General features: G+C 43.0%; 1 protein-coding gene across 2 annotated transcripts in view; it reads right to left on the bottom strand.

The window, feature by feature from the left end:
* Positions 1-11,760, bottom strand: part of LOC111966182 (poly(rC)-binding protein 4-like) — a 43,507-nt gene extending 31,747 nt beyond the window's left edge. For both annotated transcript variants that reach the window (XM_023990621.2, XM_023990622.1), the window contains exon 1: positions 11,394-11,760. The gene's annotated coding sequence lies outside the window, so the exon portion shown is untranslated. The remainder of the gene's footprint in view (positions 1-11,393) is intronic.
* Between the last annotated feature and the right edge of the window lie 1,920 nt (positions 11,761-13,680).

Genomic DNA, 13,680 nt, shown 5'->3' with positions numbered 1-13,680 from the left:
CCAGACACTCGAGGGCACCAGGCTGCCCATCATTATGCACACCTGTCACCATCATTACGTGCATCAGCGCTCATTGGACTCACCTGGACTCCTTCACTTGATTGATTGCCCCTCTATATCTGTCTGTTCTTCAGTTTGTTCCCCGTGTCAGCATTGATGTCATTATGTTTTCCCCTGTTCAGATGCTCTGTCCTTGTTTGTTTCCTGTCTGTTATCCATTAAATGTTCACTCCCTGTACTTGCTTCTTGTCTCCCAGCATCGGTCCTTACAGAATGCTGACACCACAACTTGAAGCATCAGGGAGTTTATGTTTTTTGTTTTTGTTGGTGACGTCGGGTAAGGGTGCCGCTGGCGAAGGAACCGGGGGTACCTCAGCTGGCTCGTCGGGCTTCCACGCCGTAGCTGGCTCGAGAGGTTTTCTTGCCCTGGTTGGCTTGGCAGGCTCCCACCCCATGTCATGCCTCAGCCGGTTCGCCAGGCTCCCACTCCTCCGCCGGCTCGTCGGGCTTCCATGCCTCAGCCGGCTCGTCTGACAGCCATGTCTCGGCCGGCCCGTCAGGCTCGCCTACGTGGAACACCGGGTGGCGCCCCTAGAGGGGGGATACTGTCACGTCTGCTCCCGTTTCCCATCCATGGCACTCGAGGGCGCCAGGCTGCCCGTCATTACGCCCACCTGTCACCATCATTACGTGCATCAGCGCTCATTGGACTCAGCTGAACTACTTGTTTGACTGCCCCTCTATATCTGTCTGTTCAAATAAAACTGAATAATATCGCAACCAGTGAGTTAATAAAAAAAAAACATTGTTATAGCAACAAAGGTATTCATAATGCATGTATTCAACTATGTACTACAGAGAGTCAGAGAGATCTCGCCACCACATTAACCAGCAGAAAAGTATACGCTTCCCTGTTTTAGAGGGAGACAGCAGATTCTAGCCCCACCAGCTCCTTTTCAGTAAACAAGAGTGGTCAGACACTTGGGTTCTAATGGCACCACTTGTCCACTCCATACCGTAATGAGGGAGCACGCTTCCTCCATTTTTCACATTTTCTCAATACCCATCGAAACACCCGGCCTGTCTTTGTGTTGCAGTAGGCTCCAAACATAATTATGAAGGAAAGATAGGATAATCAAAATCCCAAAGATAAAGGGGAAGGGTTCATTTAGACAGGGATGACTTTGGAACAGAGTGAGGATGGTGATGATTTGATGTTGCCTTTGGCAGAATTCTCATAGGTACTATTGGGTACCATACTGAAAGTAATGTACATTTATTTGACATAACTTAGTGTCAATCGAGGCACAACACAGGTTTTAGCTCTAAGTGAAATGGAAAATAAGTCTATACTCTAGAAATAAAGAATTTGGCGAGTTCTAAACTTAAAGACGTTCCACTCGAGGATGTAACAGTACCTTGATTATGGCTGCTTTTCACTTTCCCTCCTCAGAGAGAGAGAGAGAGAGAGAGAGAGGGAGGCTTGGATGGAAACTGCAAAGAAACAAGAAAGGCTTGAAATGAAAGACCAGTGTTTTATCTATCAGTGTCTCTGTCTCCTTCTCTGTTACTTCTAATGGGAGGGGTCAAACCTCTGCACAGGGTGGGGCTTCCCTCTTCTATCCTTTCCTCTGTATCAGATCCAGTATTAGGACAGCCCTGTCCTTCCCTGGTACTCTGCTGGCTGGTCATCTGAGCCTTAGCTCACTTTGTGCTCCCACTGATGTGGTTTTCTAAGAGAAATATATTTCACATGTAATTTGAGTTTATTCTCAGGCAAATACAGTCAGAGCACAAGTTTTCATGTTGCGGAGTAAACATAGCATATGGGATATGTAATTGAACAGCACCCAAATCTCACAGAATTATACAGGGAATCAATAGTATGGGATGCATTGTGTCATGGCAACTTGTAGAAACACATCATGATGGGAAGAAGAGAGTGACAGCCCTCTCTGACACTATCATGAGACGTGTGTTTGTGAGCTTGATTTGTATTATTAGTGGGTAGGGTTGACAACTGATACCATAAAGTCCGTATGACACTCTGTTACTACATAAAATGCCCGTTGTCTCTGGTTGTCCTGTCAGTCAGTCCTGTCACCTCAATCCATACTAGCTCATGCACTGTGAAAAGGACTCACAATTTGCTAGCAATGAACAACAAGACCCAAGTGAAACAGACTGGTCCACGGACTGGCAGAATCCTTTTTTTCCTTTAATGAGTCTGACGAGGCCGACGCCATCTATATACTGCTTTCTCGGGAACAGGCCCAGATCCCTGTGATTCTTTCTCCCCTTTTCTCCCCAATTTCGTGATATCCAATTGTTAGTAATTACTATCTTGTCTCATCACTACAACTCCCGTACGGGCTCGGGAGAGACGAAGGTCGAAAGCCATGCGTCCTCCGAAACACCACCCAACCAAGCCGCACTGCTTCTTAACACAGCGCGCCTCCAAMCCGGAAGCCAGCCGCACCAATGTGTCGGAGGAAACACCGTGCACCTGGCTCCCCTGATTAGCGCGCACTGCGCAGGAGTCGCTGGTGCGCGATGAGACAAGGATATCCCTACCGGCCAAACCCTCCCTAACCCGGACGACGCTAAGCCAATTATGCGTCGCCCCACAGACCTCCCGGTCGCGACAGAGCCTGGGCGCGAACCCAGAGTCTCTGGTGGCGCAGCTAGCGCTGCGATGCAGTGCCCTAGACCACTGCGCCACCCGGGAGGCCCCCAGATCCCTGTGATTTGCGTGAAGAGGAGGCGGAGAAAAAGGGGCCGGAGGGCAGGCTGCATGGTGGGCGATGAGACAAGGATATCCCTACCGGCCAAACCCTCCCTAACCCGGACGACGCTAGGCCAATTATGCGTCGCCCCACGGACCTCCCGGTCGCGGCCGGCTGCGACAGAGCCTGGGCGCGAACCCAGAGTCTCTGGTGGCGCAGCTAGCGCTGCGATGCAGTGCCCTAGACCACTGCGCCACCCGGGAGGCCCCCAGATCCCTGTGATTTGCGTGAAGAGGAGGCGGAGAAAAAGGGGCCAGAGGGCAGGCTGCATTCGGAGAATTCGTCGGCGATCCAAAAAAACGCCACTTCCTTCCATTCTGCTAGCAAACGTGCAATCTTGGACAATAAAATAGATGACCTACGTGGAAGATTAAACTACCAACGGGACATTCCAAACAGTAATATCTTATGCTTCACGGAGACGTGGCTGAACGACGGCACTATCAACATACAGCTGGCTGGTAATATGCTGCACCGGCAGGATAGAACAGCGCCATCTGGTAAGACAAGGGGCGGCAGACTATGTATTTTTGTAAATAACAGCTGGTGCACGATATCTAAGGAAGTCCCGAGCTATTGCTTGCCTGAGGTAGAGTATCTCATGATAAACTGTAGACTACACTACCTACCTAGAGAGTTTTCATCTGTATTTTTCGTAGCTGTTTACTACATACCACCATATTCAGAGGCTGGCACTGACAGCATTGAATGAGCTGTATTCCGCCGTAAGCAAACAAGAAAACGCTCACCCAGAGGCGGCATTCCTAGTAGCAGGGAAACTTAAATCCGTTTTACCAAATTTCTATCAGCATGTTAAATATGCAACCAGAGGGAAAAGAAACTCTGGACCACATTTACTCCACACATAGAGACGTATACAAAGTTCTCCCTCGCCCTCCATTTGGCAAATCTGACCATAATTCTATCCTCCTGATTCCTGCTTACAAGCAACAATTAAAGCAGGAAGCACCAGTGACTCGGTCTATAAAAAAGTGGTCAGATGAAGCAGATGCTAAGCTACAGGACTGTTTGCTAGCAAAGACTGGATTATGTTCCGGGATTGCTCCGATGGCATTGAGGAGTACACCACATTAGTAATTGGCTTCATCAATAAGTGTATCGATGACGTCGTCCCCACAGTGACCGTACGTCCATACTCCAACCAGAAGCCATGGATTACAGGCAACATCCGCACTGAGGTAAAGGCTAGAGCTACCGCTTTCAAGGAGCGGGACTCTAACCCGGAAGCTTATGTCTGTAGTCATGAAGTGCTTCGAAAGGCTGGTCATGGCTCACATCAACACCATTATCCCAGAAACCCAAGACCCACTCCAATTTGCATACCGCCCCAACAGATCCACAGATGATGCAATCTCTATTGCACTCCACACTGCCCTTTCCCACCTGGACAAAAGGAAAACCTATGTGAGAATAATATTAATTGACTACAGCTCAGCGTTCAACACCATAGTGCCCTCAAATATCATCAATAAGCTAAGGACCCTGGGACTAAACCCCTCCCTCTGCAACTGGATCCTGCACTTCCTGACGGGCCGCCCCCAGGTACTAAGGGTAGGTAACCACACCAGCCATGCCAATCCTCAACACAGGGGCCGCTCAGGGGTGCGTGCTCAGTCCCCTCCTGTATTCCCTGGGGCTGCAGTGGAGCAGGTTGAGAGCTTTAAGTTCCTCAGTGTCCACATCACCAACAAACTAACATGGTCCAAGCACACCAAGACATTCATGAAGAGGGCACAACAAAACCTATTCCCCCTCACTGGAAAGATTTGTCATGGGTCCCCAGATCCTCAAAAGGTTCTACAGCTGCACCATCGAGAGCATCCTGACTGGTTGCATCACTGCCTGGTATGGCAACTGCTCGGCCTCCGACCGCAAGGCACTACAGAGGGTAGTGCGAACGTCCCAGTACATCACTGGGGCCAAGCTTCCTGCCATCCAGGACCTCTATACCAGGCGGTGTCAGAGGAAGGCCCTAAACATTATCAAAGACTCCAGCCACCCTAGTCATAGACTGTTCTCTCTGCTACCGCACGACAAGCGGTAGCGGTACCATAGTGCCAAGTCTAGGTCCAAGAGGCTTCTAAACAGCTTCTACACCCAAGCCATAAGACTCCTGAACACCTAATCAAATGGCTACCCAGACTATTACACCGCTGCTACTCTCTGTTGTTATCATCTATGCATAGTCACTTTAATAACTCTACCTACATGTACATATTACCTCAACTAACCGGTGCCCCCGCACATTGACTCTGTACCAGTACCCCCCTGAATATAGTTTTGCTATTGTTATTTTACTGCTGCTCTTTAATTACTTGTTACTTTTAAGAAAGCATTTCACTGTTGTATTCGGCACATGTGACTAATACAATTTGATTTGATTTGATTTGATTTGATCAGTTGATGTTGCAACTCGTAAGGTATTTGCTTTCATGGCATGTGTGAAGTCATCATTAACGAAACTATAGTTCCTCTCAGTAGAGCATGAGAGAATAGAACAGTACAAGGCAAACATTCAGATAGCTAATGATCATTACAGAGACCATGTTTCTGTGATGTCAGCCCTTAGCTCCAAGTGGCTGCTGGTTCCCAATCTGGTCTCAGAGCAGTTCGTATTATTCGGTACTTACATCTGGCACACTTAATTTAGTATGATATCTTACGTTTCGTATGGTATGTATTAATTAATTTGTAAATGTACATCATCCATTCCATATGATATGTTACAAATTACAATAAGTATGATATGTTACAAATTACAATTTGTTTTGGCTAGAAGGGCTAATGCTAATGCTAAATTTAGCTAGCTGGCTAACGTTAGCTAGGCTAGGGGTTAGGGTTAAGGTTAGGAGTTAGGTTAAAGGGTTAAGGTTAGGTTTAGGGGAAGAGTTAGCTTAAAGGGTTAAGGTTAGGGTTAAGCGAAAGGTTAACTAACATGTTAAGTAGTTGCAGAGTAGATAAAAATCAGTAAGTACTTGTCCATGATGAGATTCGAACACGCAAACTTTGGGTTGCCAGACATTTCCGTTATACGCCACCGTTCCCACCCACCCTCCTTTTGTTTTTGCCTTAAGTAACATTCTGTCTTATGTAACCATGCCAAACGTAACATATCATACTCATTTGAGTGTCCCGGATTTAAATGTACTATGTTAGATGATTATCTAGCATGCTTCGGGTACTGCTATAATGCAAACTTATTTTGGGAGAATGTAAAAAAAAATAGGGTAGTCCTTAAATGGTTTAAAAAATCACTGGCTATAGATAGCAATTGGATTATATTTTTGGAAATCAGGACCCAAAAACAAAGCTAGTATTTCTTTGGTTAATTTGCCTTGTTTTCACTTCCAATTGCACATATCCTATTATTAGAGAGCTTGCATTTGCACCATACATAATTCGAAATACTTTTTGGCATCGAACTGAATACACTTTGGCATGGTATTAACTCAAGCTTTTATCCCAGTCCAGGATGAAGGTCAATCCTTCTATCTGCAGAATTACTTTCCCCTCTTCATCTGCTTTTTCATTACGTCCTCCCACTTTCCTCCTATCCAGAGGAGTCATGCACAATAGRGGAGCTTGCCCCCTCAGATTTGTCCTGTTTAAAATAAAATACAAGTATTTTTGTTTTGTTTTCTCAGAAATACTACTAGCCATTTTATGAAGTTGGCTTTAGACATATATTTTTTTACATAGAATTAAGCATAAGGATTATGGCTCTAGAATTGCAGGACTGCATGCGAATGGGGGGCAGAGACCGCCTCCCGACCAACCCCAGTCATCCTGACGTACTTTGTGCCCCCTCAGATTTTTGGGGTGCATGACACCCCTGCTTCCATACTCCAACCCAGAGCATGAGTCAGAGAATCTGACACCTCACTGGAGAGCAGTCAGGAGAGGAGAGAGAGAGATTTGAGAGAGAAGGGGGGGTGAGAGAAAGATTAAAAAAAGAGACAGAGGGAGAGAGCGAGAGAAAGACAGAGACACACAGAGACAGACAGAGAGGGAGATCAATAGCTTCTAGAACAAAATAATCTAAGGATATGAGAAGCTTGTAGCTTTCAGTGCTTTCACTGTGTATGTTGTTATTAAATCTAACACAGAAATTTGCYCAGAGAGGCCCAAAACAGCCTGCGAGAGACCAAATTACTGCATAAAAGAACAAACAATACTAAAATACCTTAATGTTAAATATAATGGAATGGCATTTGGCGCCACATCCCGTACATTCCCAACCCCTGCCGTCATTCAAAGTAACCTTGCATCATATTGAAAACGGCAGCACACTCCTGATTGGTAAAACACACTTTGCCTCAGTTAACCAACAGAGCCTTTGTCTGAGAATGGCATACTTACGCCAAACACTACCATGTGTGGTGGGTTGAAACACAACAGGTTATTACATAAGCTCCAAAACAAACGGAGTACAAATCCAAAAATAGTGCAGTCCTTGTTAAATATTTCAGGCACTCAGCAGCTGAGGGGGGGGGGGACTTCTCCCTCCAGACGCGGTTGCGAAAACACACTGATGCAGAGGGCCGGTTGAAAGAGAAACCTTCATTTAATGCACTGCCTTATAGATTGGCTCCACAACGCAAAGCGGATTACTGTCACTAAGACAGTCACTAGCTCATTTTCTTCATATATATACACTACTTCACACCACTTACTTTTGAAGTGCTGTGGTGTATATTGCAGCAGTTCAGCTTCTTCGTTGTGGGCCTATGCACAGCTTGTAAGTCTGCATAATAGTGTCTGCTGACTGATTAAAGTGTAAAATACTGGGCTGTATAAGCCATCCTCACGGGACTGAAATTCACTACCAGGATTCCACCTGTTAGTGGTAGCAGTAGTAGTATTATTCCTAGTAGTATTAGTAGAAGAAGTAGYAGTAGACGAAGAAGTAGTAGTAGCAGCAGTAGTAGCAGTAGTATCAGTAGTAAAACAATCTGATTACTTGACCAAAGAACTACTCCAGAGTATTTGACAAAAGTAAATATTGCAGAGCGGGTTAGGGAGCCACAATAAATACAGTAAAGTATTTTATTTAAGGGGAATCTCCCCTCGGCTGTCAGTTATTTGGGTTCAAACCTGAGATAGGAAAGGGAGCAAGACTATCATGTTGCATTTCGTCAAGAGAAACTCTTCATAGCTAAACAAGATGGTGATTTTTTTTTTGCTACATGTATTGTGCACTCTTCAAGCCTTTTTTATTTTTATTTTTATTTCACCTTTATTTAACCAGGTAGGCTAGTTGAGAACAAGTTCTCATTTGCAACTGCGACCTGGCCAAGATAAAGCATAGCAGTGTGAACAGACAACAACACAGAGTTACACATGGAGTAAACAATAAACAAGTCAATAACATAGTAGAGGAAAAAAAGAAAAAAAAGAGAATCTATATACAATGTGTGCMAAAGGCATGAGGAGGTAGGCAATAAATAGGCCATAGGAGCGAATAATTACAATTTAACAGATTAACACTGGGGTGTTAAGGTCTGTGGGGAGGAACTGTTCACAGATCAATGCATTGTAAATTGCTAATATTTCATAGTGGAGCTGTTCTACAACATCTTGTCAAACCATCATTATTAAGAAAGCAGTACTTGCAACACAACATCTATTTCAATCGATGATGTGGGAGGCATTGGTTGTTCCCTACAGAGTCTATATTCATTACACACTGACAAACACAGGTTATGGACTCAAATACAGGAGAGATTTCTCTRGAATACACAAAGAAAAAAATGTATATGTGTAATATGAAAACCACTGTGACAACAAATGCAAGACATTACTAAGAACATAGCTGACTGAATAATATTGTTCTGCTTTTATATTATTGACGAGCCTTTCAATTTGAATACAAATCAACAGTCAGGACATAATAAGGTATAGCACACTACAATTGGTTGAATTGAATCTTTGAATATAATCTGTATGACTCAGTTAAGCTCGTATGACTCTCACCTAATAAGCCTGCATCCTTTAACAAATCCCCTCAAGATCCCCACTTCTCTTTACCTCCTCTTCTGAAACACTATTACCCAGATAGATGGTCATGGTCTGCAGCTTACACCAATTAGGCAGAGCTACTGTCTACACTCCACAGCCTTACCAAGATCTTGATGACTCCCTCCTCATTGACTAGAACATTGCTTATTTACCTCTGACTGAGCAGGCAGGCCTGGTTGTAAATTAGGGAAGGGTATTGGCAGTTTCCAGCCATTGGAGCAGCATGTGTCAGTCCTAGAGTCTGTTATTTATGAGTCCTCTGAGCCCTCAGCCCTTGCTGCTGCAGAGATGCTGATTCAGTTTTATTATTGAAGAGGCCCTTCCACTCCTTATTAGATCTTTGATTCTTGGAGTGCATTAAGGAATTACATTTAGGCTGAGAGTCAGCATCAGCCATGCCTGATGGTCTCTYTCCCTCTCTCCCTGTCTCTGAGTGAGTAGTGACTCTCTATCTCTCTTTCAGAAATAAACGTATAGATGGACAGACATGGAAAACATTACMCCTCTCTCTGTCTCTCTCTTCCAYTCACAAAYAAACAAACGCATATGCACGCACACAGGCACATATACACACACACACASCATTCTGTCCTSATTTGATTTGATTTGATATTGATCCTCACTATCTGCCGGGGAGAGATCACCTTTCTATGGGGGTATTCTATCCCATCCTTATATTTCCTCAATGAACAAACAATCATCCCAGAGAGAGAATTATTTGAAATAGGAGCTAATATTKTGATTCTCTGTGTAGGAACACTGTATGTAAGCATGCACTAATGCCAGGTCTCTCTCGGAAATGAGGTTCTTAACCTCGAGATCTCCTCGTAGAATAAAATAATATCGAAAACTCTGTTTACAGAAAGATGACATAAGACAAGATGACTCGTACAGGATCATTGATATGCATGACTTAYGTCTCTCGTCATATCGGTTTCCAGGAGTGCAGTAGGATTGACCAGGCTTAAAATAGACACTAAAGCAGAATATAGGAAGCTCTCCATCTTTAATTGCAGTTGGTACAAAGCTTTCTCTAATCAATCAGACCATCCACATGCGGATGCTATTTCATTGACCTTATTGTTATGGAAAGTCTATAATGATCAACCCACTAAAATTCAATGGTGCCTTTTGTGTTATAATTGGTCTAACTTATTATGCCTTGATAAGTCTGGTGAACACATCATTTCAAATAAATATAAACCATAAACATTTCAGAGGACTTTGAACAGGACTTTGACCATATCCTGTTTGTGCGCAGATTCAGTAAACTGGAGATCCAAAGCTCTACTGCCAACATCAAGCTGATTTTTGATATTGGTAGCAGCATTGCAGTGTTTTGAGGAAGATCATAAGTGTAGGTGAATGTTCAATTTTCACTAGAACATATTCCTATCTGATTAGTGATTTTATTTACATACCTGACTGTCTGTGTACCCTTTGTTCACAGTAAAGCTTTTGCTGAATTAAAATTCTCCTAAATGGCAAGAGGTTGAAGGAGGTTGAGAAACAGCAARCCTCCAGTGCCAATGAAACAAATGATGGTTGACACACACACATAACAATACAGTCCTTTGCATTTCAGAGAATCCACTATATAAGAATTGTTGATTAAAATAAATACTTGGTATTAAAAAATGGCAAATGGTAAGTATTTTAGTAACTTGTTCTTTAATAACATTGTTTGTTACTAGAGTTGTATCTAGTAAGGATATTTTTTTTTAAATCACTTAAACAAAGTTAGTGTTTTAAAAAATATTATCACCAAGCTGTTTGACAATTTGCAGCATACGAGTGTTGAAAAAAATACATAAATACATACAGTATAAGGCAAAATGAAATTATTATAGTGGAATCTGCAAGTAGAATTTTCCTTGGCGCACGTACATTTTGGTCAATTCATTAGTCTTTCCGTCCAGCCGGCATGCCAGTGAGTGATGCGCCTGTCACACGCGCACGCGCGCGCACACACGAACACACACGCGCGCCTCAGCACTATGCAGGCGCCCACACTGCCATTCTTGTTGAGCGTGATCTTTGTGCATCTAGAACTGGCCTATAGGCAGTCGGGTCGTCTTTCGTTATCATAAAGACGTCTTTTTGAGGACGTCTGTCCTCAATCCCAATAAACTACTGCTGTTGTTCTTTGAGTGCATATGTCGGGATTGTACTATTTGTCGTGGAGTTCAGCTCAAAATAAGTGTCTTTATATGGCATCCATTTCAGGTTTCTTTGAATAGGCCTACTGTGTCTATGCAGAAAAATTACATGGATGTGTAGCCTAATTTATTTTTCAATTCAACGACCACATTAGAAAATACAATGATGAGCAATTTAGGTGAGCTGTCAAAGTGAGAACGAATATTGCCCATCCAATTTATTTCATATATTATTTTTGAATAGCCATACATGTACACCTTAAGGGAGTTTTCTTTCATTATTTGAAATAGTTCGGCATTTGAGAATAGGAAGACACAGCAAGATACAGGAGAGGTKTTTGAAGTTGGAGAAATCACCAGATAATAAGAAGTGGCCGTTTGAATTGATAACTCAAAACTCGTATCTTACCTGTTAATATGCAGGGTCGTCAAGATTTCCTCTAAAGTATCCCCATGAAACGTTATAAAGCAGGTTTTGTACACATTAAAGTCCACTGTGAGCTTGTACGGATTCTCCTCCCTGTATCCCGTTGAAAGAATCKAACCGATGTGAGTGCAAGCCGCCTGTGCGTGGGGACCGGGCGTCTCGATGGAGCGAGATGCATGCGGCTCAACGAATGTGACAGACCACCCTTTCAGATCGCTACGCGAACGAAGGTGAAGTTTTCAGTGTGTAGCCTACAGTGCACTCTGGGTAAAACAGTCTGCCCAACTATCCAACCACTCCTGTTTCCGCTGGTGCTCTGTCTCTCGGGCGAGTGTGATGGCTATCTCATGGGATCCCTGAATGAATTTGGGCACATCTCACGCTCCCCGCTGCGCGTCGCATGACCAATCGGTTAGTTCGATTGATGGGAGCCCTATTTGTCTTTCTCTCATGTTGAAGAGGATTACAATTACGGAAAATGTGCTTGGTCATAAATGACAATAATTGTCGCATTTGAATAGCTTAATGTAGGTTATGGAAATAATTAATAGCCGAATAATTAATATGTTCAAGTCTTGGGAATTGGGACCAGTGCCCATCAATTCACACAATACTTGATGGCTTTTATTCTGTCAATATATCAGAGCGTTGGCGAAGTTAAAAGTGTAAAAGGGTTGTCTAATGCCCAGGTCTGCTGTGGGCGGTCCAGAAACATGCTATCCTACTACTTGCTCTCATACTGCCATCTAGTGAAGACCTCAGTTAGTCATATTGAACTGTAACTTTTTCTATTGCTGCAACATTTTCATTTTTCATCACGAGAGTTAGGCTATACTGTATTTTGTTTACTTCAATTATGGTTAATGATATTTAACTATGTGAGGTTATTTATAGACAGGTCTGTAGCAACCTATTAAAAAAAATCTCAATAGTTTCCGTTTCCCCAACATGCACTGAGGCAGTCATATATTCTCAGTCCAGTCTGTAATGGGTTAGTAATATCCTGACTAGGGTTGCAAAATTCCACATGTATTTTATTKAACTTTTATTGAACTAGGCAAGTCAGTTAAGAACAAATTCTTATTTACAATGACGGCCTACCTAACTTTCAATAAATTCCCTGGTTATCCCGGTTGTAGGATTCACGGAATCAGGAGGGAATAAGTAGGACATCTGGAAACCTCCAAATAGGATTTCTGGAATAACAGGAAATGTATTCAAAGTTCCCAGAATTTTGCAACCCTAATCCTGACTGTGAAGCATGACATCAGATAACATCCTCTCTGTCCTTTGGTCCTCGTCAGACAGGGGAATATCGGGGTAATTGGAAGATAACAGCTTCATTTATTTCACTGATTACAGAGAGACAGGTGCAGAACATCAGTGCTTACTGACTGACTGAAAAATGGTTGAGTATATAATTGAATGCATACAGTTAGTGACATTTTGAATAAACAAAATAAGTGTTATCAAAACTAGTAATACTATTGTAACAAGTTAGCAATGTTGATCTCCTCTGGCATATCATTCCGAAGTCTACATGCCCTAGTGGCAAATGCCCAATCGCCTTTCGTTTTCAACATATAGACTTTGCAATGTTCAACAGTGTCTTGCCAGAGGATCTCAGGCTGCGTCCTGGTTCGTAGGGAGATAAAAGATCAGAGGTATAGGATGGGGCTAAACCAATCCTAGCCTTAAAAGTGATGAATACAATTTTTAAATATATTCTAAAAGTGACTTGTAGCCAGTGTAGAGAAGCTAAAATAGGTGTGATATGGTAAAATGTTTCTGGTTCCWGTTAAAAGTCGAGTTGCAGCATTTTGAACTAACTGTGGAAGATGGAGTGATTTCTGTAGGCCTATCCAAAGAGATACAGTGTCACGTTCTGACCTTAGTTCCTTTTTTATGTCTTTATTTTGGTTTGGTCAGGGCGTGAGTTGGGGTGGGCATTTCTATGTTTTGTTCTATGTTTTGTATTTCTGTGTTTGGCCTGGTATGGTTCCCAATCAGAGGCAGCTGTCTATCGTTGTCTCTGATTGAGAACCATACTTAGGTAGCCTGTTTTCCCACTTTTGTTTGTGGGTGGTTGTTTTCTGTGTCTGTGGTTTCACCATACAGAACTGTTTCAATTTTCATTTCTTTTCATTCACTTTGTTATTTTGTATTTTTTGTGTTCGGATATAATAAATTATCATGGACACTTACAACGCTGCATTTTGGTCYGATCCTTCATATTCCTCATCAGACGAGGACGACAATCGTTACATAC

The sequence above is a fragment of the Salvelinus sp. IW2-2015 genome, linkage group LG7 (genome assembly GCF_002910315.2).
Source record: "Salvelinus sp. IW2-2015 linkage group LG7, ASM291031v2, whole genome shotgun sequence".
NCBI classification, from domain to species: domain Eukaryota; kingdom Metazoa; phylum Chordata; class Actinopteri; order Salmoniformes; family Salmonidae; genus Salvelinus; species Salvelinus sp. IW2-2015.
Note: the sequence above shows the minus strand (reverse complement) of the source record. Positions and strands in the feature narration are given on the sequence as shown.